General features: G+C 47.5%; 1 long non-coding RNA gene across 1 annotated transcript; it reads right to left on the reverse strand.

The window, feature by feature from the left end:
* Positions 1-1,723: 1,723 nt before the first annotated feature.
* LOC149359305 (uncharacterized) lies at positions 1,724-8,424 on the reverse strand. Its single transcript, XR_016288267.1, has 3 exons — positions 8,205-8,424; positions 3,681-3,742; positions 1,724-1,978 (listed from the first exon to the last, which is right to left on the reverse strand). It is a non-coding gene; the product is annotated as an uncharacterized LOC149359305 (long non-coding RNA).
* Between the last annotated feature and the right edge of the window lie 16,185 nt (positions 8,425-24,609).

Raw genomic sequence — 24,609 nt, forward strand, 5'->3', positions numbered from 1 at the left:
TTTTTGCCTGAAGAGGCTACCAATGTTATCGCATTACAAGTAAGACATGCAGCTGTGCACTCAAGTGGTCCGACAACCGGAAATGCATGCATAGGTGGTACCGTGCGGTCGCGAGTTGGAGGTTTGATGTATCGTATCCAGAAAAGGGAAGTAAAAAGGGCAAATTAAACATGTCTGCAGAGGCAATCATACGCAGCCATGCCGTGAACACAAAGAATGATGGAGACTAACAGCGCGGTTCTGAGCTGGCTCGGCAGCATATGTGAGGTATATTTTTACCTGTCAAAGCAAACTCTGCTTGCGTTACGAGGCAAGCTGTCGTGAAGGGCTCCGGACTGACTTCGACCTATCGGGGTTCTTGAACGTGTCACTGGACGTGAGTGTTTTTGCGTTCTGCCCACATCGAAATACGTCCGCCGTGGTCGGGATGGAACCCGCGACCTTAGTGTTCAGCAGCCGAACACCACAGGCATGAAGAACTGATCTACAACGACGGGTCAGTCACATTTGTTCCGGGCTTCATGTGGCAGGTGTGTCTTAAAATTTCAGCATGAGTATTTATTTATAAGCCAGGAGTTGTAATGGGTTGGATCGGCTGAGGTAAGTGGGTGTTTGAGCAGCGCGGTGTTTTATGCGCGGCTGATATTGCGTGTACCAGGTCAGATGGCGAGACAGACGGAGTTTTCAGTTTTTCAATACATTCACTCCTTCGGGATAGGAGGAAACCTTAGGATAGGAGGAAAGAACACTGTCACAAAGGTGACTGAACAATATAAATAGGTATCGACAACCCTATATAACCTAATTATTTGGTACCTTCCTGGCATCCCCCTCAATATATACGAGACAACCAGCTAAAGAGTATCACAATAAAATTTTATGGCATTAAATAGTTTAAAATCTCTATTTTTGCTCCAAACGCTGGGTCAAAATGCCACATTGCACGGGCAAAAACGGAACGCCCTTACAGAATCAAGATATTAAGCTGCTTTGCAGTGAATGCGCTATAAGTTGGCTGCATGGGAATGCACAGTATTTCTACAAACCGGCACCGTTTTTTTTTTTTTTTCAATAGTACACTATAGACTCAGCAATGCTACATACAGGCTTTGCGTGGTGCTTGTATATGCGATTACTTTCAACTTCCTTGCCTTCGCAGCATCCTCCCTGTCGGACAGACATGCAATTTGGTTCGTTTCGCAGTAACTTAACATGAGATTACCAGTGTGATTGTAGGGCGTCTTTAGGGAGGACAACACGCATAGTGAAAGCAATGTTGCATAATGTTTTCCATAGCTTTCTTCGTGTCTTCGTTGCGCCCGGGAATCAATGCTTTCTTTTTGGACGCTCAGACCGTCCGAACGAGCGATAAAACAATAAGAGCACTATCGCTTGCTCAAGACCTACAGAAGACCACAATGACGCGTTCTGCCTCATGGGCACCTTGCTACTGAAGTAATGCCCTGCTTAGAACGTCAGGTGAAAAGATTTATAAGCTCGTCACGTGATAAGAATAATAGCCGACTGTAATTAACAATTACTAACGTTAATATAGCATGCTTCGTCAGTTCTGCTCTACAGTTTTCGAAAAATGCTCAGTAAAGTGGAAACTTTGAGACGGTTGGGCCATGGCAAAGAACTGTATACAGTTGAGCCCACTTATAACGAACTTGATCGTCACGCGGCATTTGTTCGTTGTATCCAAAGTTCGTAGAAAGTGGACCACCTATAATACGGGCAAAAAGAGCAAGCGAGACGAAAGTTAACTTTATTTTTGAAAAAAGTCCGTGATGCATGTCTGCTTCTTCAAAGCTGATCGCATCACTGCCGTTTCTAATTTTTCCAGCGTGGTAATATGTTCATCGCCAAGGTCTCTGCTGCACACGAGTTCCTTAAGCGACGCGATGTAACCGATCGCGGTTGAAGTTCACAGCAACCGGCGGTAGAGCAGCATCCTCGTCATCGTTCACGTCGGTCTCTGGGCAGTCAGAAAGAATCGACGGCGCAATGCCCTCAGCGCGGGGTGGCAACGGAGCAACAAATCACGTGGATGCATCACAGCGACGCGGGCGGCGCCACTTTCTCTTTCGTCACCGCCCGCGCGCGCTTTTTAGTTTTAATTTTTCAACGCGCGCTTTTTCTTTTTTACTTTATTTTACCCGCAAAGGAGCGCCGGGGGACGCTTTGTGCGCTCTGTGTTCGCGTCTTGTCAGGGGAACACAAAGTGCGCGAAATTCGCCTGCCGCGGGTTCGCAGTCGAGCGAAACCGCGCCAAACACCGCCGGCTCGGTCAACTACGGGGGCCCGACAGCTTCGCGTTCGCTCTAACCGAGTGTTGAGGCCACAACAGTTCGTTCTATGTGAGACACTGTGCCATTGCCCCAATATATATTTTGACGGTAGCACCGCCCTCGTTCGTACTAAGCGAGCGTTCGTTATATCTGCGGCTGTTATAAGTGGGCTCGACTGTACGCGGTAAGTACAAACAGCGCAGGGGTGACTCTTTTTACTTCGTTCCGCCCCCTGCACTCTTCCTTGCTTACTTCTTTGGCGTACCATTGTTTGCATCTCCGGTGGAGTAGGGTACACGGTACCTGCGCAATAAACGAAGTGGTTGTTTCGGAAAACAAAGAGAAAAACAAAGATACAAACGAAGTCCACCGCGTTTCAGTTTCTGTGGCGTCGCAATGAATAAGATGGATTATTCTGACTGCCTCGAGGAGCTGGCACTTTAATGATAATCGAAGTGAAGAAAAGTTATTCAGTACTGAATACCTTGTTCACATCTATTAGTTTGTGAGGAAGAACATTTGTGAAAGCTGGTGTGGGCGCAATCCTTTCCCCTATGCCCTTTGTTTCCACTGCCTCATGCACGCATAGTACTCTGCGATGATCGTCACATACGGAGGACCTAGAGATATATGTGTCGAAAGGCGTGTTCTGTAAAAATAGCTCAGCAAAATGGCCATGGTCGCGGCAGGAACGTTCTGCAGGTGGCTGTGAGTTCGTTGCTTTGATGACCAGCCGCTGAGGCTTAATTTCCATTCAGAAGAAGTACAAAAATTCTCCTGTAATGGTGTCTCGATGTTTACACACAGCTAGTCGAAAGCAATTCAGACAGATCCTTTTACCGCGGCTCATAGCCAACGTGTGTAGCCTTCACGCATATAACAACAATTAAAAAACTGCGTATTGGCACGAACTTTATTCTGAATGAAAAAGCAAGAGTCAAATTGTTAGTGGAAGCAGTCCAGCAAAAATGCACAAAATGACTCCAGCAAAATATTCAAACGGGCGCTCAAATACAATACAGTTGAACCTCCTTATGATGAAGCTGAAGGGGCCCGGATAGCCATAGCCCTTCGTCATAGCCATAGTTGATGTTGACTGAGATTCCAGGGAGAATCGTCATTTTTTCGTTATATCTATTACTTCGTCGTAAACCGTTTCGTTATAATGAGGCTCGTCTGTACTGGCGTAGTTATACGAACGGCTAAAGTTTCAGCAAACCTGCTGCTCAGCAGTCATGCTGGAGCCGTCCGCAAACACAGTAAAAGCCCACAAGCTGCATTGTTCTTATCCTCACATAGCTAACAATGCTCCGTTTCTCCGTTGTTTTCTGTACCTCATTGTTTCAGTGCCACTCTTTGCACTACGCCTGCAGTCATAAACTAACTTACCATTGTTCTTTCTTCAGCAAATCTTGATAGCGATGAGCATCCCAACACGCTGCATGTTGAGCCTGTACAAACGACGCCCAGACCAATGTCAAACTGCAATGGTTATACAAAGAATTCAATCATTGTCAAGCTGCAATGGCTATACAAAGTATTCAATAAATTGAAAAAATAAAGCGGAACACTCAGGCAGAACATTGGGCTGAAATAGAAGTTCGGGTTGATGTAGTCGGCAAAGAGTCAACCCAAGATGGTGTGAGAAACAAAAAGTAGAAAAAAAGGCCTTCCTTCGTGTTTAGTGTTCGTAGCGTTTTGCAGTACATGAAGATGAATGCTAGCACTCTGACCAAGCTTTATTTAACCAAAGTCGAAGCAGAAATTTCTTCATTTCCTACAACACCAAAAGGTACACCCCTGGCAAGTATAGTACATACAAAGACTGGATTTTAACCAGAGCACCTCTGTCACGGGTTGTCTTTTGCGATAAGCCGCCGCAGCCGGCGTTAAATAGTCATTAGCAAAGCTTAAGTGCCCGGCAAACACCGAAAAGTCATGGGCTCATCCTTGTGAATGGACTGCCTTTTGGAGTGTGGCTACGTCAAAAGACCAAGGTTCCTCAAGTGGCTTTGCACACCCGGGTCTCTACCTGACTCGTTTATGCTCGTAACCTTCGTGTTGCAGCTGTTGTTTGCGCAGCTAGCAGCCCGTTTAGCGCCGAGTTCGTGCGAGCATGATGGGCCACGCGACGACCAAGGAAAAGAAAGGCCACGTTTCGCCACGAGAGGTAGAAGAAAAACAATGCCTCATTCGACGTTTCATCTGCTCTGCCTAGAGACCGAACGGGGCGCTTTACCCGAGAGAGAGAGAGAAGTAGTGTGGCAACGTCGTTACGCAAACTCGATCGCGACGGGCTACTTGAATTATGGGACGATAGTTCTTCTTGGATAGCCAGTCTTGCCCAGTTGGTGACCTACTGCAAGAACAGAGCCTATTGTAAGTATAAATGGAAAAAAATAAGCACTCAAAATCAAAGCAAGAAGCAGTTTAACGTAGTCATATTAAATCGAGATTTTTTGGTCGCTTATTGTACTATTTTATCACTTGAACTGATCATTGCCGCATACGCCTGTGAGCATACAGCCCCTACTTGCCAAAAAAACGAGCGTTCCGATCATAGATTTGATGCAGCACCAATTTCCAATTACGAAATTATTTACCTGTCCTCGCGTTTCGACTTACAGGAAAGCTATCCCTACGCCGAAATCCGATGGGATCTCAGTGGAAAAACTCTTCTTGTTTTGATAATTCGATGTGCTTTGAAGAACTTCCTTGAGGCAGGTGCTCGAGAGAGACAGAGAAATAGTTTAATCAGCCAAGTCGGGTGTAATCTGCTGTCCTGCTATGGACTGGCGGAACCCTGACTCGTGTTGTTGCGAGTGTTGTTGCAGGAGCTCAGTAATATAATGTGTTGCTGTGGTTGCATTGGTGCCAGAATGCAAGTCATATGCTCTCTTGACTCTTTCTGTAGAATTTTTTGAAGGCAGGCATAGCGGTAGTTGTATATATAGCCCGCCCTGCCAGAAAAAAAAAAAGAAAGAAAGATACGGTCGGTACAAGTTTGGCATGGGTGAGGCAAATGGTGCAGGCGCAGTCCAATTATTTGGCCTCGACATATTCTACGCACATTTGGCAATACGGCTGTCTAGGATGCCGTTTGAGGCCAAGTAATGCCACATAATTTAATAGATTTGTTTCCCCGCTTGCGTATGTGTGCTGCATCTCTTCATGAAAATAAATAAGAGGCAAGCAAGCATAATATCACGTCATTTAAAGAACTCTTCCAGCTTGGTGCTTGCATAATACACCTCGTCATTAAAATAAGGAAGAGAGTAACAGGCATCTGTCTATCGGTCTTATTATAAGATAGATAGCTCGCCTGATTTTTTGCCATGGATGGTGCGAAATAAATTCGCAACCCAGTACCACAGCGACGCTTCTCACAGTCCACAGCCCAGTGTCTGGGCGTAATATTATACAAGAAAAGACGACAAGCCGCATTATGTAAATTTTGCGCACGTACCCTTGCTCGCAATATGCGGCTTCTTTGTGCAGTGAAAACACTCCACGCCTAGTTCCGCCTGTCTCTTGTCTCGTGCTTCCTCGTCACCCGCACACGTGCGATTCCTGCGGTGTTGGCTCCTGCTTCTCATAAATCATCGAGGACTGAAGTAATCAGCGATGCAATCAAGTCTCTGTCAACGCCTGCCTTGCCGCCGCCCGGGAAGCGGGTTCACACATCGCGGCCGGCACAGCCTGCTGGCGTCACAGCTTATTTGCCAATGTAGGCCGATAAGAAATTAGGAAGCTGACCTAGAGGGCGCACCGCACCTTCCGAGGAAAAGTGAAGAAGCGTTGCACACCTAATTTCTAGTTTGGAAAGCATAAATATGAAGTTGAAAGCACCACACGGGATTCGAACTGGCAATCACATTAGTGTAATAGCGGTGCTAATTCACGGCGCCACATCACTTTTTGACGTTTATTGCAAAAACTCAAAAGCAGACCTGCTGCTCTACAGTTGGTGTTATCCACGGTGGTAAGCTGTCTGATTTTGGGCCGCTGCTGACGCTGGCCCTACCAGCTGCCGCTAGCTGACGGGCGTCCGAATCTGTACACAACACAATGGTGTTGATCTCCCTATCAAAACAGCCATTCCCACAGCGGTGTGTCAGTGGCTGTGCACTCTGCCACTGAGCCCCATTTAGACGGTGGCACAATTCGAAAATCTCCAGAGTGCTCAGGCTTTCGAGGTAAATCTGCAGAATACAAGGACAACGGCCCATATTTTCTTTACGAGCATGGTCCGAGAGCTTAGCTCTGAATACATGCACTGTATAAATTGCTCTCCAATTTTCGTGCAGTGAATGACACGACCGATGCGAATGACACACAGGTAATTTATGCTGAACGGCCAGTCGCCTGCAGAATCACTGCACTCATCTAGCGATGAACAAAACCGGTCACAAAAAACTGCTTTTTCGGCAATTTTCGCGCAAGTCCTGAGCTTCTTTCCATGTCGATCAAACATCTTTCTCGCATCGAAGATGCGCCAAGAAGGGAGGGTCGCTTGGTAGGTCGATTTCCGTGATCGTGGGTGCCAGTCACGGAAGGAAAGGTAATCATCTCTGGAGGGTTGCCACTGCCGGTGGCAGATTGATCTATGACGGTGTATAGGCGCCACTGTGATAGGTTGGCGGTTGGAACGCGTTCCATCTCCCGCTGAGTGCATGTCGCAAGGCACCTCCATGGGCTGCCGCGTACATAGAGCTTCGCCATATGGTCTACGCACGTCTATATACGCATGGATTGAGTTAGTGCAGTCGTGTGGTTTCTACTTCCGCAGGATGGCACTACTCGTCTGTGAAGAAAAAAGAACGGCGTTCTCTCTCGCAAAAACTGTTACGCACATTCATCAGAAAACATTTCATAAAGTCAAACTCTGAAGTCTACGACGCCAGGCCGAAATTATCATTTTCTAGAAAATGCAATTACCTCGGTATTCCGGTAGTTACCTAAATACTGCATAAATTGTCTTTAATAATGAACTACCCTCCTCTATCATCGCTAGGCACTAAACCCGCGTCGGCATGTCGCGAGCGACGATGGTCTTTCCTGTACCTCACTGCAGACAGCGGCTCTCCTCCAGCCTACTTTCATAGAAACTTTATGTTCGCTTTTAAAACATATAGCCTTGAGCATGTTCATTAGCGAAGCTCTCTGTCGTGGAGTCTAGGGTGGCTCAATGTACGTGCGCCGCTCACCAGATTACGTGCAAGAGGGCGGTCTAGAGACAAGCAAGGTGCGTGCTCTCGAGAAAGAGGAAACGACTGTATGCCATTAAACATCGCCTGGTAATGTATCAGATGTGGTTGGTCACGGCAGCCGGTTCCACGGGAAAGGCTGTCGAAGTTGAGCAGGCGGGTGTGCAGAATCTTCTCGTAGTGTCCATATGGCATCAAGGCTGCCAGACCACAGGGCCTCGCTACCAAACGTGCTTTAAATAAAATTTAAAGTAGACGCTGCTAAAGTCAGTGTATCGAAGCGACCCGCATATGAAAGTCTCTTAATTTAAGCAAAGCGTAATAAATATTGGCTAAATAGATATTATAGTCTCCAAAAATACAACTTAATCACACCTTCTTGGGACGAATCGTTGAGAGTGTCTTCGCCCACAAGCTAGCGTGTGGACCTACAACTACAAAGCATAATTGAAAACCTATAAAGCAAGACTGCTTCACCGCCAGCGGCCTTCAGGCTCGTATTGCCTCTTTTCTACCTGCATAAATAATCCCTCCTAAATAATCCTCCTCCTCGTAATAACAGTCGTGGTAAATAATCTTCCCCTTTCCGAGGCTGCTTGCCTCTTCATCCGCTATGAAAGCCTCGGAGAAGCGGTTTAACTGACGCAACTTGGGTGAACGGGATGAGGACAAAGCAGATAAAACAATATACAAGTACGGTACGCACCCGAACGTAAGATGTGAAAAGGATCGGTGATTTCTCTCTTCGTCTTGCCTTTGGCACATGCCGGAATCGTGGTGTTGCTGAACAACGGCTGGCACCCTGCAACGCTTTCGTTGATCTGCAAGGTATAGTCCTCGGTATTTGCGCACCGGTAGCTTGGGTTTGCGTAACTTGTTACTGGCGCCTCTCCCCCTTTGTCCGGAGTACAAGCGTCCGCATGTTGTAAGAAAGCTGTACAAGAAGACCTGTAACGCCGCCAACAGAAAGAGAGGCGTACCTCTGACACATTTCCCTCCTTCTTGGTCAATATCAAGTATGCAATTTCCAGTTTGCAAGGAGCAGAGAAAAGTACAATCACATCATATCGCCTGATTTTCTTGACTTGCGTATGAAATTTTATGCTTACACAGCATAACTTGTACTGGACCACTTGCAAGTGGTTCAACAGAAGTGCCAATGACTGGATCTGTTTTAGACCGTTCCCGTTCGTGGGTTGAACCGCATCGCCGCCATCGGTGCGATTGAGCAAAACCATAAATAAATAAAAATAAACATTGCCGCCACAAGGGTTCAAACCTGCGGTGCCGCAAACAGATCAGCTTTGCTGGCCAGTGCACGGGAGCACCATGCTTTCGCCACAGCCGATAACACCTCGTGTTAAACTGCAACACACTCTCGTGTCGGGCATTGCACATCGTTGTCTTCATCAACCTGTACTAGTCTGGAACTAATATCGTCGCCAGACATGCCGACGATCCAGCAAAGCAAAACAATGAGCGTACAGGACTGAGAGCACTAGGCTAACGCCGCAGCCGCTCACGCCTCGTGTTAAACTGATGATGATGATGATGATGATGATGTCCTCAGGCTTAATGGCACATACCCCAAGGTAGATATACCATGGTAGCGAAGGCTCCATAGACGCCCATTGGTCCAAACAATGGCGGCTCATGGGAGCACCCCAGCGCCACTATTTTGGGGGGCAACCTACGTATGAGTGACGTTGAATGACGTCACGCATACGTGTATTTTGGCGCGAATTATAAAGTGGCCTTTTTATAGAACCCGCATTTTCGAGCCGGTATCACTTCAAGGTTGCCTTTCAGTGCGCACCAACCTTTGCCAGTCAAATGTGCTCGAGTTCCTGCTAGTTATGGCCTTGTTAATGTGCAATTGGGAACCCAATGAAAGTGACTGGCAAAGAAGGTAGCATAGAAAGGCTGCAACACTTTCAGACGCTGGCTAAGCATGCATGATTCGTAGTGGAAACCTTGGTGAAAATACCGGTGCTAGTACTGTTGAGTATATCAAGGTATGATGCACAAAGCACAGGCTCAAGTGCACAGTTTGCAATACAGTGTACAGCAATGGTTTTCATATTCATGGTTTATTACAGCAACCAAAGAAATACAGTGATAAAGCACACCAACAAAAAATGCGCGTCACAGGCAGCTCAAGCAGTAGTTTTTTTAAGCTGGCTATTTATCTCAATGGTCACCGTGCTGATAGGAAAAAGCCCTGAAGTTCCACGAACGTTGCCAGGTAGGAAATTGAAAAAGTATAGAAAACAATGCTACGACAGCTTCCATTGAGGCAAACATGACATAAGTAGGCGCATCAACACATTGACCATGCAGCACACAGGGATTACTCTTCACATTTCATGTCTTCAACTGAAAGAATATAGCAGCTATGTATACACCTGCATGACAATATTAAAAACAAGTTTTAGCATCAACAAATCTGCTCAACGCTAGAGCATTACACCATACATAGGGCCTGCGCACAACCTCTAGACCGCCTTCTTGTCGCTAACCGAAGAAATTTGAAGCAATTCTAATCAAACTAAAATATACATGAAGTGCAGTTTAAAGAGAAGTGCAAGGACATTCAATACAGCCACTCCTTCCTCGAGTAGGCACAGCATAGAGACGCAGCCATCCTGGCCGCAGATACACAAACAGTTCGAAGTGCTTGGATGAAACCCTCAGGTCTCGCAGCTGGCACGGCGTCTTCTCCAGGCTGAGGTTGCGGCAGAACTGCACCCACGTTTTGCACCTGGACATGATGCAGCGTCCACGTTATACAACTGCACCCAAAGGAATATCATATACTCCAAACGTCAATACGCCAAGATTCCTTTCACTTAAATGCAGTACGTTATAACTATGCCAGAAAATTCTCGCGCCAAGCCTCCGCGCCTCAGAGTGCGGTTACGCTCGCCTGATACTACGCGGCTAGCTGTTTTTCTATGCTCAAAGAGTGACGAGAGCGATGCAGCGAAATGAGATTAAAACTACATTGACGGTAATGTATACGTATAACGGCAATAACTACTGCTGGCCGAATTCAGTTAAGGCACAGTCAATGCGGCGCACATACACATGGTTGAGTTTCGATACTGTCAGTTTGCGAGGGGATCCTCAAAATGGCTTCACGGTGCTGCAAAACCCATTAATGTCATGCTCAGAGCTGTTAGGCAGCGCAGTTGGTTTTAAATTGACCATGCGGCAAGTAGAGGGCACGTGGTTGCTCATGAGAGCCCGGTATCAATTTCACGTTGGTGAGAGTTGGCTGCACGAAACTAGCTATAAATAAGACAAATGATTTGTATCTTTTGCACATCTTATGACTGCAAGTGCTTGCCCTGCAATTTACTAAAATATCCCGATAACATGAAGCCAAGTGCGTATGAAACAGTTACAGCTACAATAGGCGCGGAAAGGCCGACAAAAGCATATCTAGAGCAGACGATAACGGCAAAAGCTCACCTGCGAAAGTCCAGAGGGAAGCGGTGTAGTCTTGGTAGGACACCCACGGTACAACCCACGCTGTCACAATGTGCCACGGAGCAAGGCTTCTTCACATGCCGCAACCTCATCTTGAAATGCAGAGCTAAGCGCTTGAAACGATGAGCGCGAAGCCTCGGGAAAAGGTTTCGCACTGGCCGTACACCGAAGGAAACGCTGCAGCGGTGCAGCGGGGTGCAGATCTTGCCAAACGGTGACAGAGAAGCGACGAGAAAGGACGACAAAAACTTATTAAAGGGGCCATTTTGAGACCGGCGAGCTTAATTTGCACGCTTTCCAAGGCGCGCCATAGCAGGCAGCTGGAGATAAGAAATCGCTTCGTAAGCTGCGGCCGGGTACCGTAACAAGGCCTGCAAAGTCGCGCAGCAAATGCACCGCACACTCATCAACCGAGGGCGCAACAAGAGCGTTGCAAAAAATTACAAAATTCAGCGCAATGTTTTGCAGAAATATTTTACCTATTTTATAAACGTGGCAATAAAATATTCATTTCTTTTTGTTGTTTTGTAGCATTTTTATCTGTGCTTTTGAATTTCACTATATAAGTGTTTCGGCCGCCCAAAGTGGCTGTGCTGCAGTCGCGCTAAACCGTTTTTGGGCCCAGCCTTCGCCACCATTCTACATCCACCTTGCATACCCACGCACTCTCGCGCTGTGCATTGCACACCGTCGTCTTCTATTAATACTGCTATCGAACTAATATACACACTCTCGCGCGCTGTGCATTTCACAACGTTGTCTTCTTCAACTATTACTACTATCGAACTTATATCGTCGCCAAACGTGCCGACGACCCAGCAAAGCAAAACAATGAGCCTACAGAGCCTGAAACACCGACATAGTTGCGCTCAAATTTCGCATTAGGAAGAATCGTAATCGCCCTTAGAACTTCTTCCAACGCTAGCGATGACGTCGGTGGGGTAGCTTATGTTCTTAGAGCGTTTCGCTTGTTTTTGAGAACTGCTCTCGATGTGATATACAGGCAGGTTTTTTCCAGTGCTACGTGATTGAGACCGGCAACAATTCCGTGCCTCACCAACATTGAGTCAGCGCTCACAAACTTATCGAGGCGGGCTTCTTCTGGTGCGTCGACTGTATAGTACCACGTATGACGCCTATAAAATCCGAGAGTAAACATGCAAAGGCCAAAGAACGAAACGCTATTGTATTACGGCACTTCACCGGCAAATTTAAGGCCCTTGCCAGCTACCATGCAGCTACCCCTGGTGGTGCGAGCTTTTCCAGCTACCTCAGGTTCCTGGTTTAATTCAGACCTTTGGACTCGGTATAGAACAGAAAACGCTTAACACTGACTCATCACTGTTACTGTATGGCGGAGCGTTCAGCCTGTGACAAGAAAGAGGTCTGCATTCGTCGAGCTGTAAGTGTGTGCTTCAATACGTGTAGACCCGAACTTCGTTTATCCAACCCAGGGTGGTAAAGACCGCTGAGAACAAGCGCGACGGAACATCTTATGCAAGTACCGTCTGTGCGAAAAGAAACTAGGCCTCATGGTTTGCTTCTCACTCGTGCAGCAGAGAACTTATGGCATCCGCCAAGCTTTCAATCCGTGTAAGATAAAGAGAACCGTTATCCTCATCTTTAGAGAGATTTTGATCACCAGGGAGCCGTAAGAGTGAGCCTCACTGTTCCAACTACCATACCAATAAACCAATTAGCACATAGCAGTACCCTTGGGAAAACCATGCAGCCCGGTAACTTTTCGCAAAGATAATAGCTGTTTTCAGAGCATATAATTGCCTATTGAAACGGGCTGCCGTCGAGTTCAAGTACAATTCAAGGAGTGCGATGAAGTTGTCAATGCTAATCCGCGTAGTACTCGGACATCTTTCAAAATGACTGAGGGCGGACCACCGTATCCTCTCCCTGCCGTCAATCACTGCTTACGGATTCATCACTGCGGCCATCGACTACCTCACCTTTTACGCAGAGGCAATAGCTCTTCCCTAGCAATGAAAGCAGCGCTGAAGTAGCGAGGTTTTTTGTCGAGAACATTGAGGTGCTAAGCGGAGCCTCCGAAGCTCGCTTTTCTACACAGGTTGCAAACAAAATTTGCGAGTGATCTTACGCAAAGAATGCTCATAGAGTCACGCAAGCCACAGAAGACCGACTGCTTACCATCTGCGGACTAATAGCCGGAGGGAGCGCTTATGCGTGAACGAGGCAACATCATACATGTTTGCAATGTACAAGTCCTACTTCTGGTCCAGTCGCAAGGTGCCTGTTCAGCGCAGCAACTTCGAGAAATGTGACACCAACTAGCTCACCAAAACACGCTTTGAAAATGCAACTAAAGGCTAAAAGGTTTGTTTTTGCAGCGCCAGCACATTCGAATGAAAAAAAGAAAGTTAGCAGTCGATTTGATGAATCCAGCGAAGTGGAAATGAGATAGCGTCTGTGATTTTGCTTAAATGCTTTAAGGTACCACCAACATGAAAATCGTCTAGAGGCTGTGAAACGTGTTTTGCGGCTACTGCGATCACTGCTTCAGTGTCTCCTTTCCTGACTCCAACACACATCGTGCATTTACTCAGTTACGCGCAGCAAGCATATTTGGATGCGAATGTATGCGGAAATATTGGCGATTTTCCCGTAATCGACGCCACGCTACGGCGGCACCACGAACTAGTCTTCCTTCACACTATTATTATTATTCCTTCATGTTATTTGAATACTATTCACCTTGATTCTGTCACAGCATATAAGTATCTAGTCGTTCATATCAGACGAAGCTTAACATGGCGTACCAATATCGAATATGTGACCAATAACGCCAATCGCATGTTATGATATTTACGTCGCAACTTTCCGCCGCTCCATCGTCCCTAAAACTTTTACTTTATAAATCCACACTACGTCCTAAGCTTGAATACGCAGCATCCGTGCGGGACCCTACACACGAAGACCTTATAACTTTTCGCGAACTTATCCAAAATAATTCTGTTCGCTTCATCCTTTCTAATTATAACTATACTGCAAGTATCAGAGTCGTGGAAGCTCACCTTTCCCTCCTATCCTTACAATCTCGCCGTAAAATCAGTCGCTTAACTCTTTTGACATGGTATATCACCACGTCACGCTGCATGAAGATTTCATTTCACCACCCGAGTACATTTCCCGCCGCATTGATCATCGTCACAAAGTAGGGATTGCAAAATGTCATACCAAAGCCTGTTTTCAGTCTCACTTCCCACGGACTTCCGTCGAGTGGAACCGCCTCCCCCCGATAGTGCAGCCACTGAAGATAACCCACGTTTTCGCGTTACACTAACTTTGCATGTTCAGGAGAAAGCTCAATTTGTGTTCCAATAATATTCACTGTATTGCATTCATTGTTTCGTTTTACCGTATGTGACCCACTTCCCTCTGTAATGCCCCTGGCCTTGAGGGTGCAATAAATAAATAAATAAATAAATAAATAAGAAGGATCGGCCGCACGCGGAAGCATTTGTTTGCTCCTTCGCGAGTGCTTCGTCGGCGCATTCATACGTTGTTATCCTAGCCTTCTTAAAAATATTACGAGAGTTTCACGACATAGACACCACAAACTGAGGTCGCTCATCGATCCTGTCCGCAGAGAACTCGTCCCTACGCCGTGCGGTCTGCTGTTGCTGCGTAGCAAACACTATCGGATGTCGTACTCGGAATGTCGTGACAAAAAAAAGAAAGAAAATAAACTCGCCAGCACTGCTGCGTGTATTTTTTTTTTATGTCAAGGAGACTGAAAAGCCAGGAGATATAATTCGATTGCTTTATTGCTAGCATCCCGAAGTAAAGGCAGCTTTGGGTGCAGAAACTTCGGATTGGCACACCACTCCCAACAACGATGGCCGTGTGTTCCCAGCATTTTCAGGGAGACGACTTCTTTCTTCCAGATAAGGACTCCGTGCCATTATAGCTTCCTTTGGTTTTAATAAAACTATTACGGTCATAATAGTGGCCGATTGTTGTAATTGCTGCCGCGATGCAACCGTAATGCAAGCAAAATTGTACCTTGTCTTAACCCAAGCTGCAGTTAAAGCGCTGGAGTTATATTATCTCCTCTCTGCGTTTTATGTTTCCGCATTTGTGTCTGTTCATTCTATACGCTCGTGTTTCCCGGTACGCAAAATCGAACTTCAAAGCGAAGAGACTGAAGCGGCGACGGACGAGCCCAGTAAAGATCACAGGTTCTTCCGTCTTCCTTATTGCACCAGGGGTGCACCGCCAGGGACGGTTTATCTAACTCGAAGACTGAAGCTCTTCGCACCAGCGGTGCCCCGTCAGAGACGGTCTCTCGATGAGTAGAGATGCAGGGATCAAGGGAAACTTAGATTTATATACAGATATTTACAGTAGATACAGAAGTTCAGGCACTAGAGACCAAACAACAAAAAGGTGGATCTGGCTAATACTAGGGGAGGCCCCTACTCGGCGTTGCCGAAGATGCGTTGCATCTGACCTTAGCGCAGAACCCCGATTCCGGCTCCGGGGTCCGGTTTTAAAGACCTAAAGGCCCAGCCCACATTTCGTAGCAACCAATCATATTGTGCTCTCAACATGATTGGTTCTTCAAGAGCCTGGCCAGCCCTCCAGCTGCCGTAAAGTAGAGCACTCTCTCCACCACAAAATAAAAACAAACACAAATAGACATCCGTGCCAGCACATGTGCGAATCAGTACCGCGGGTGGGGGGACACCCGTATACATGCCGGCGCGTTCGCGAGCGGCCGCGTTCCATGAAAGGAGACGCTTCGCTTTGAGCACCCCCAGCCGCGTCCCGATGACCCCCGCGAACGCTACCGAACCCTTACACGCCCTTCCCAAGATTCTACAAAGGGCTCAAATGCCACTTTTAGAATTATAACAAAGGGATCGGTACGGGTCACAAAACCACCCTGTGGGTGACATACCGCAGCTACACAAACACTGGCACGAACAAAACCAAAAACAAAAAAAATGCACACGGGCACCAACACAACACAAGCAAATTGCACACTCAAGTACACGCGGTGATACGCTTGCTGTGCGCCGTAAAACGGAGTCCAAGTTGACAGGCTACTCAGTTCACTTGCATGCACACCCGTGTCCTGCTCGACACACACACACACCGACACTCGCAACTGGAGCGTTCACTAACACTCGTACGATGTCCTTAAGTGGCCACGTGAGCCTCCTTAGTCGCACCGAGCGTCCTTGTGTGCGTTCGAGCCACTACGCGTCTCAACACAACGCCTAACTGCCACTCGGCTCTTTAGGCTGGTGCCACAGCAGGGCAAGAATTCAAAAATGCTGCCCTCCAGGATCGAAAACAACGTCCTGATCCTCGATAAGTGAAAATCTCTGACCATGCGACGCACTTGAGAGCACTCTCTCTCCGGCGCACCAGTACGACACGCGTGGTGCGTAAAGAGCATAGTCCCTGGCCCGTCCAAATATAGCAGTACAGTCAGTCTCGCTACACTTGATATGCCGACCTCTAGCACGGAACATACTGTTCCTCGCGTCGACTTTCAGCGTGAAAGCCACGCACCTGCCTCCTGCCACTCCACCTCGCCCGGGGCCATCTGCACCTTTACTGCACGAGCAAACTTTGAAACCGCCGCTCCGTGCTTGATCAGCGCCCGCTGGCCCCGTGGCATAGTCTGACTCCAAGGCTCCTTGAGCTCCCTGACAGTCACTTGACCCGGGCTTGCCTTGCGGCAAGTCGCCACACATTTCCGGGTCCTCAACTGACCTGGTCGGGCACACACCGGGTGCGTTCATCTGCGCGGCGTTCTGCCCGGTCGGCCCAACAGGCCTACCTCCGCTCTTTGCCTCGGATGAAGGGCTCTTGCCACCAGAAACGCTACGGGGCACTTCATGCTCCATACCCGACACAGTGTGCGGTTGCGGCAACGCCAGATTTTCACTGGCTGTTACTAGCTCCGCGTCAGAGGTCACAATCTTAGAGCCTACAGGAATTCCACCGCTGTCCTGTTTGTTATCGGACACCTTGGTCACGATTGGCCCTAGATCACTAGAATTGGGCTGCTCCTGTTCTTTGCTAGCCGCCCGCGGTGGCGGAAAAGCTGTGGTATTTCCGCGTCCTTCAGGAATCCTGTTTTCACTTCCTGAACCTTTCGCGGCGTTTCCTAAGAAAGATGCGTTCCCGCATACCGGCTGATTGCTTTCAGCGTCTTCACTGCTTTTTCCCTGATCTGTGCATGACAAGCATAATCCTTTGTCTTCCAGCACAGGCTGCCTCACCTCTCGCGACTCGGAGCAGTTCTCCCTGGTTAGTTCACTAGCTTTCCTAGACGCCTTGAGCTCAGCGAGCTCCAGCGCTAGCTGCTGGCGCTTTGCTTCTAATTCATCCAAGACGCACTTAACATCCTGTGCTTTCTCCTCGCACAGCGGCGCCTTTCCTCTATTCACTTTCGCAAGTTCGGCCCGAAAGTACGCTAAACGCGCCTTCGCTAATTCAACTCGGTACTTCACATCAAGTGAGGGCAGGCTTGGATAGCTCTCCATACCGCCTTCCGTACCCCTCAGCTGTCCTATCGGCTCGAACACAGGGACGTGAACAATGCGACCAAGGAAACTCACGGTTTCGATGCGTCGATCCGCATTGCCAGCTCCTTGGCGTCGGAGTCCACCTCCTCTTTCACCGCACGCTGCGATGAGCTGTCGCACGCCGCTGGTCCGCCGCCGGTAATCGTCGAGTTCCCGACGCGCTGCTTCCTTGACCGGACGCAGTCCCGCGTCGCTGGACTACTGCCGTGGTCCTTGCGTCCAAGCCGCCGTGTCTCCGCAGGTCCGTTCACGAACGCTGACCTGTCGCCTTGTCACCTTTCTCCCTGCCTTGTCTTCTTCCTGCGCCGTCTTCCGATGGCCGCAGGATCCTGTCGACTGCGCCAGTAAAGATCACAGGTTCTTCCGTCTTCCTTATTGCACCAGGGGTGCACCGCCAGGGACGGTTTATCTAACTCGAAGACTGAAGCTCTTCGCACCAGCGGTGCCCCGTCAGAGACGGTCTCTCGATGAGTAGAGATGCAGGGATCAAGGGAAACTTAGATTTATATACAGATATTTACAGTAGATACAGAAGTTCAGGCACTAGAGACCAAACAACAAAAAGGTGGATCTGGCTAATACTAGGGGAGGCCCCTACTCGGCGTTGCCGAAGATGCGTTGCATCTGACCTTAGCGCAGAACCCCGATTGTTGTTGTTGTTGTTGTGACTGAGAGAAGGATGAAAAGGAAATTGCACGGGCCTGCTACTGGCTCTAGCCAAGCCACCACCGCTGCCAACGTGCAGATAGAGGAGAGGTAAGAGATCAGAGGAAAGAGAAAAAGGCAAGAACAGACGCGCGTCGCAGCAACAACTGCGTCCGCCGGAGCGGACGCTACTGAAAAAAATCAGATAAGCGGCCGAAGCCGCGCTCGCCGAAGCGAGATCAGATACTCATGAGCACAAGCAACCCCGATTCCGGCTCCGGGGTCCGGTTTTAAAGACCTAAAGGCCCAGCCCACATTTCGTAGCAACCAATCATATTGTGCTCTCAACATGATTGGTTCTTCAAGAGCCTGGCCAGCCCTCCAGCTGCCGTAAAGTAGAGCACTCTCTCCACCACAAAATAAAAACAAACACAAATAGACATCCGTGCCAGCACATGTGCGAATCAGTACCGCGGGTGGGGGGACACCCGTATACATGCCGGCGCGTTCGCGAGCGGCCGCGTTCCATGAAAGGAGACGCTTCGCTTTGAGCACCCCCAGCCGCGTCCCGATGACCCCCGCGAACGCTACCGAACCCTTACAAGCCCACTTGAGAAAGTATGAGCCACCAGTCAAGAAAAAATAAAGCGGCAAGGCAGATCGAGTTTACTCGCCGGTAAGTGGTAGGTTTACACGCTAGACCCGATCGGTAAATTGCACTTTATCCCTTTCGGGCCTGAGAATTGGATTACCGGCAAGTGAAAGGAGGAACCGAGGTATCCCACACCGGCTGCAGAGTTGGATGTTCCCTGTCTGCTGTGGACTTGAGCAGGGATAAAGGCTTCAAGAACACGAATTTTGCAGGAAGTGGGACTAAAGGCGACAAGGGAAAGGATTTCTCCAAGTAGCTCACCGACAGTAATAAGAGCAAGAGTCTTCTCCGGTGCCTGCATAAAAACAGCTTTCATGATTTTCTTTCGTATACAGCGAATCCAAATCACAGATTTGTGGTAAGTGTGCGAAATAAAAAAAAAAAAGAACAGGAGCCTCAGTCTACTACCCGCACCGTCCTGCCTCCGAGGGCGCGCTCCGACTCGATGCATGGTATCCGACTGATGCATGGAGACCCTGCATGGTATCGAGTTCAAGACGCAACTTACAGACATGAGTAGACAGGTATCGGAGCGCTCGAGCGGTCGTCTGCAGATCAAACGAAAGAAAATTTTGCAGCAGGTACTGGTTTTCATGGTCGGTGCGTGCGCTGAAGCGAAGCTGCATAGAAATTAGAGCAAGGCACCAGCACATTGCTGTTAACATAGCACTTGCGCGCTATGATTGGTCCACAGCACACCGCTCCAGCGTTCTAAACAAGTCTGCTCCCGAATGTACTACATAATATGTTGATTGCCCGATTGAAGTAATGGCCATATATAAGTGCTACTGGGGTTCAGCTAGCTGAATTGAAATCCGAGCGCAAGACGTTCGAAGGCGAAACCACCGCAAACCGTTTTAGCTCTCAGCGTTATGCAAGGAATTCGCAAAGCCTGGCTTACGTGCAACATTGCAGCGGTAAACCCGAGACGTGCTTCCATTTTCCTGACTTATCCGCCGTATAAGAACTCAGTGCTGGCGGTTTTGATATCACTAAAGCGTCCTGTAGGAGAGCGATGACCGTGTGCGGTTCCGCTCGCACGGCGGATGTTTGCCGACACAGGCCGACGACTTGCAATTTTTCATCGGTTATGGGCTTTACACCGACTAATACAAAGTGCTAAGCTAGAACTAGGCGCTCACCTTCAATGAAAAAGCGTGACTCAATCGTGCAATCAAGGAAATTTGTTAATGCGCCCAGGCTCATCACTGACGGAATCTTCTTCGCGGTTGCCATCTTGGCTTGGCTGCGGCTCCGCCTAAATTTAGTGAAAATTGCCAATTTCCATCGTGATTGTAGCACAGAGCTCAGCACACAGTCTCCTGCGTTATCTTGTGCCGTTCACTAGCCACCAGCTCTACCACCAGCCTAAATGCACTCCTAAATGCACTCTTAAATACACTCCTTACTCCTGCCCGTTCTTATCAGTACCGTATCCGAGACTGCACCGCTTGCCCGAATTGTCACGAACCCGAAGCTAATTTGGAGCATCGCCTTCTCTCCGGGTCGTTTTTCGCCCGGCATGTGCATTCCGCTTCTGTTCGTCATCGTTCTTGCGCTCCCGAGTTTTACGGTCAATCGGTCTTGCGAGGTGAAATTCGGTCACATCTAACGAAGACATATTGTGTTTAACTGCAAATTTTACAAGAGGTCGTGGTCAGCGACTACGCAACGCGCTGCCAGTCAGCACACACGAAAGGGTTGCCAGACGTTTATATCCCGCTTGAGGGTGTACCATCAGCACTAATTAAACGCGAACAAGAGAACTGAAATGTCAACACAGAAACATCAGTATATCAGCTCCTGGATAGAAAAGACAGACGTTACTGATTCGCATATCTAAAGCAATCTTCGCGCCTCAGACTTGAAATTAATTTGTGCTAGTACTGAGTTTCTCCAGCTTAAGATGATCTAATTTTGCAGTTCGTGTTTCAATTTTTTTTTTTTTTTTTGGGGGGGGGAGGAGTTCATTGACGCGGATAATACGGCACGGGAGACGTGGATAAGAGCAGAAAAAGACAGTGACCGCATCACGCATGGGACGGGGTGTCTTTTGTTGTTGTTGTTCTGTTTGTGTAGCCGTATGTGTGGGCATTTCTGTAAAGTTTTCTGAAGTATTCCATAGCATTTATCGTGAAACAGTAATAAAGAACTTGAACCTTGTTTCTTTGCGGAATACTTCTAGTTTTGCTAAACACCGTAGCTACAATATGCCTGCCAAACCTTTATTATTAACGCTCTTGCCTTTTATATATCACTGATAATAATTCCAGGATAGCCCTAGAAGGTATCCTCAGGCCATTAGCTGTTAATCTTTACATTTATGACATCACAAGAATGAAGGATGCTCTGAAATAATTATTTATATTTCTGATGGTAGCCTATTTCTTATTTCTTCTAGCCCTAGTGAGCTAGAAGTTTGCGCCAACAGTGCCTGACCTACATGAGTGGAGCACACTCAACTCAACTGACCATATAACTCAGACAGTGTTCTTTCGAGAGAAAAGTAAAAACGCCGAAATTAATGATGACCTTGTTAAACTTACCTCGACAATTGAACTTGCTCAGCGCAAAAAGATTCTTTTTGTAATAACGTGCACACTCTTCTCAGAGCCGCGCTTTTACTTCGTGATTTGTGCAGGGTGCGGCCCTCGCACGGAAGTGAGATTTTACAACTGTTTTTCAGCTATATTCCATAAAAATAATTTTATTCTGACATACAACCTCACGCTATATCTCGCGGCTAGTTACCGAAGTCTTCTAGACTCTTCACACCCTTCGTGAATAAAGTCATCTTCGGTTCCATCCATTGCGTTCGAAATTCCTGTGACTTTATAAAAACTCTTAACAACAATTTCCGGAGACATCGCACACCACGAATTCAAAATCCACGACCAGACAAGCTGAAGGGATGCTCTTCATAGCCGCCCTGTGGTTAGCCACCGCCTACCATGGCGGGTACAGGCCCCATGAATCTGCTTTAAATGGCTGATTTTAAACAATGGTGCGTGCTGGAAGGTTGTAATAGTGGTGGTAATAATAAGATGGTAATCAGTAGGTAGGTGTAGTCATCTATGAGCTCCCCGCGGAGCATGGCGCACAAGAAAATATATACACAAATAAAACGCAGCTGCTCTACACGGATATTTTTTTTTTTATATCGGCGGCTAAGTTAGCGGGATTGGCCCATACTGGAGGGTGGCCCTTAGCCGAGTGTGTGCCGTATTTGATGCGCACCTACAAGGAACAATAACATCGAATTCGTTTCCAAAAAGCTTGCTAGTGTTCTTAGCATATTTAAATAAAAATTACGCTTTAATTACCATCGAGCACGTACAATCTATCGCAAATTAAGCATTTTAAACCAGTTTGGGGTGTACTAACGCCGCAATTAACACAACTGTCTTGTTATTTCAAAAGAAAGCTGCGTGGCCAATTGCTCAGGAACCGCGCCTTGCTCACACAGAACCACTTTTTAAGAGCCTTCGGATAAGTACCACAAATTCCATTCGCAGTGAATTTAAGCAATAGACAGGAATCAAAAAACAAGGCAACAATTTAATTCTGCCGATATCAAACCCTACAAGAAAAAGGAACCATAACAATACATGGTATAAGGAAGCAGGGCGCGTCCCGAAAACGCAAACTATTTTCGATTACCGCCGCTACTCAACTCGTTTTACCGTAATACACCTGATTTGTCAGTTATCAGCATCTACACATTTGTATAGACAACCTTTCATGCTGTTTCCTGCGTGCCCTTGCAAAATTTTATCACTTTTGTAGCTTACTACAACTTACCTTGTTAATAACTCTCATGTCTGTTTCACGTTACTACTGCATATTCATGCGTTAAATTGTCTCGGACTGAGCTGGTAAGCGTTATTTTTCTACTTAGTATTTACCGCAGCAATTCCAATATCATTTTTGATAGATCTGTGATTTACAGGGAACATAGCCCTTGTCAAACCCCATTGTTCCGGCTTTTTGGCTACGTTCCTGAAATTGCGTAAGGTAACGTCGAATAATCTGTCTGTCTGTCTGTCCGTCCGTCCGTCCGTCTGTCCGAACGTGGCCATAAGCCTTTCATTTTGTGGACTTGGAAATACCACATTATTACGAAAGGCAGTTGTAGTCTGTTGAGGCAGGCTTCCTGCTGTGAGACCATCTAGTAGTGCTCCGCGAAGAGGCACACGGTAAACAGTTGAAGTTTTTGCATAACACTCCCGTAAATCTATGTTCAGTCGTTCCTATACCCTTCATCGGCAGCCAGCGAGCTAATTGGCTCTCGTGCTGGTAGCACAATGGCAAACCTTGGACATTGTTTCAGCATTCCAACGGCACACAGTGGATTTCCTGGTTGGCATCCGGCCGCCAAAATTTCGACCTTCCCCCTTCTCTCTTGAAACTCCTCGATGAGCCTCATGTAACAATTCGTCAGTCTGCCGTGTGCCTGTTTGGGAGCTACTAACCGATCAACCCACAGCAAGAATCAATATCTTCAGCGCACTGCCCGCTTTTTGTAGTAGTGTGCCATTTCCAGTTATTCACCACCAGAACCTGAGCGCATCCCTTCAACTATGTACCTGCAGGCACAGAATAGTCCATCACTTTCGGTCAACCACTGACTTTGCCACACTAGTCGCTGGCAAAGACAAGCTTTGCTTATAGATTATTCAGCGTCTGTCACCGTTCGCTACAATGATCGAAGCAACCGACTAAGTGCATCGTAGTTGAGCATCATTTCAAGTAGCTCGTATTTGCTGGCTCTCAGCAGAAATCTGCACGGTGTCCATACGGGATGTCTAGGGACCCTGTCGTACGTAGAAGGTCATATAATGAACGATAGTTGGATATAGACGTCAGCTCTCTACTGAAAAGGAAGTCGCGGAAATGCGTGACTCCTTACACCAGGGCTACGGCTTCAGGCTCGGTATAAAAGTATCTTCTTTTTGTTGTGAATCTCATTCGAGACCAACATCCGATCAGTCTATTCTCATCTCTTATGCGATGAAAAACCGCGGTGCCAACAACACCGTGAGCTGAAGCGTCACGTTCCAAAAGCAAAACGAGATTCAGATCGAAGTAAAAGCACGATAGCTGGTCACAACGAGTTTCTAGCGTGCTGAAGTGCTGCCGCTTTCTTTTCACTCCGCACTCAATTGTCTTGTTTTGCAGAAGGTTGTGCAATGGTGCAAGTAGCGTCGACAGGTATGGCAAAAGGTAGGGGTAGAAGCTTATCATGCCTGCGCCGATAAACGAGTGAAACTTTATTACTTATAGAAGTGAGAGTGTCATTCGATTGACGTCTATGTCTTTTTTTTTTAACTAGACGTGAGCCGCTTGCACCAGTATAGTTCAGTTCAGTTACTGCTTGCTCGCCGAAGCCACGTATTGTCTTGTACCGATAGCCATGTGTGGACGGCGAGTGAAGAACACACGAACTATTTTAATGTACGAACTCTGGAGGCGCGTACTTCACGTACGTCATGGCTTGGAAGACGAATGACGGTGATAGTCGCCCATGTTGCTGGGTAACATCTTTTTGGTGGCTACATGACACATATATATCGGCCCATAACATGATGCTATTCTCCCTGAAACGCTGCAGCAGCACTTCAGATTCTCATCATGACACCTTTTGTCTACTCGAGCACATAGACTATGAGTGTCCGCACTCCGGACAAGCTTTGCAGCTTACTCAACCTTCCGTTCAAAAAGGCCTGCCCTAACGCGGCGCCATATGG

This window comes from Amblyomma mixtum, chromosome 2, assembly GCF_055824585.1.
Source record: "Amblyomma mixtum isolate Tamu chromosome 2, ASM5582458v1, whole genome shotgun sequence".
NCBI classification, from domain to species: Eukaryota; Metazoa; Arthropoda; class Arachnida; order Ixodida; family Ixodidae; genus Amblyomma; species Amblyomma mixtum.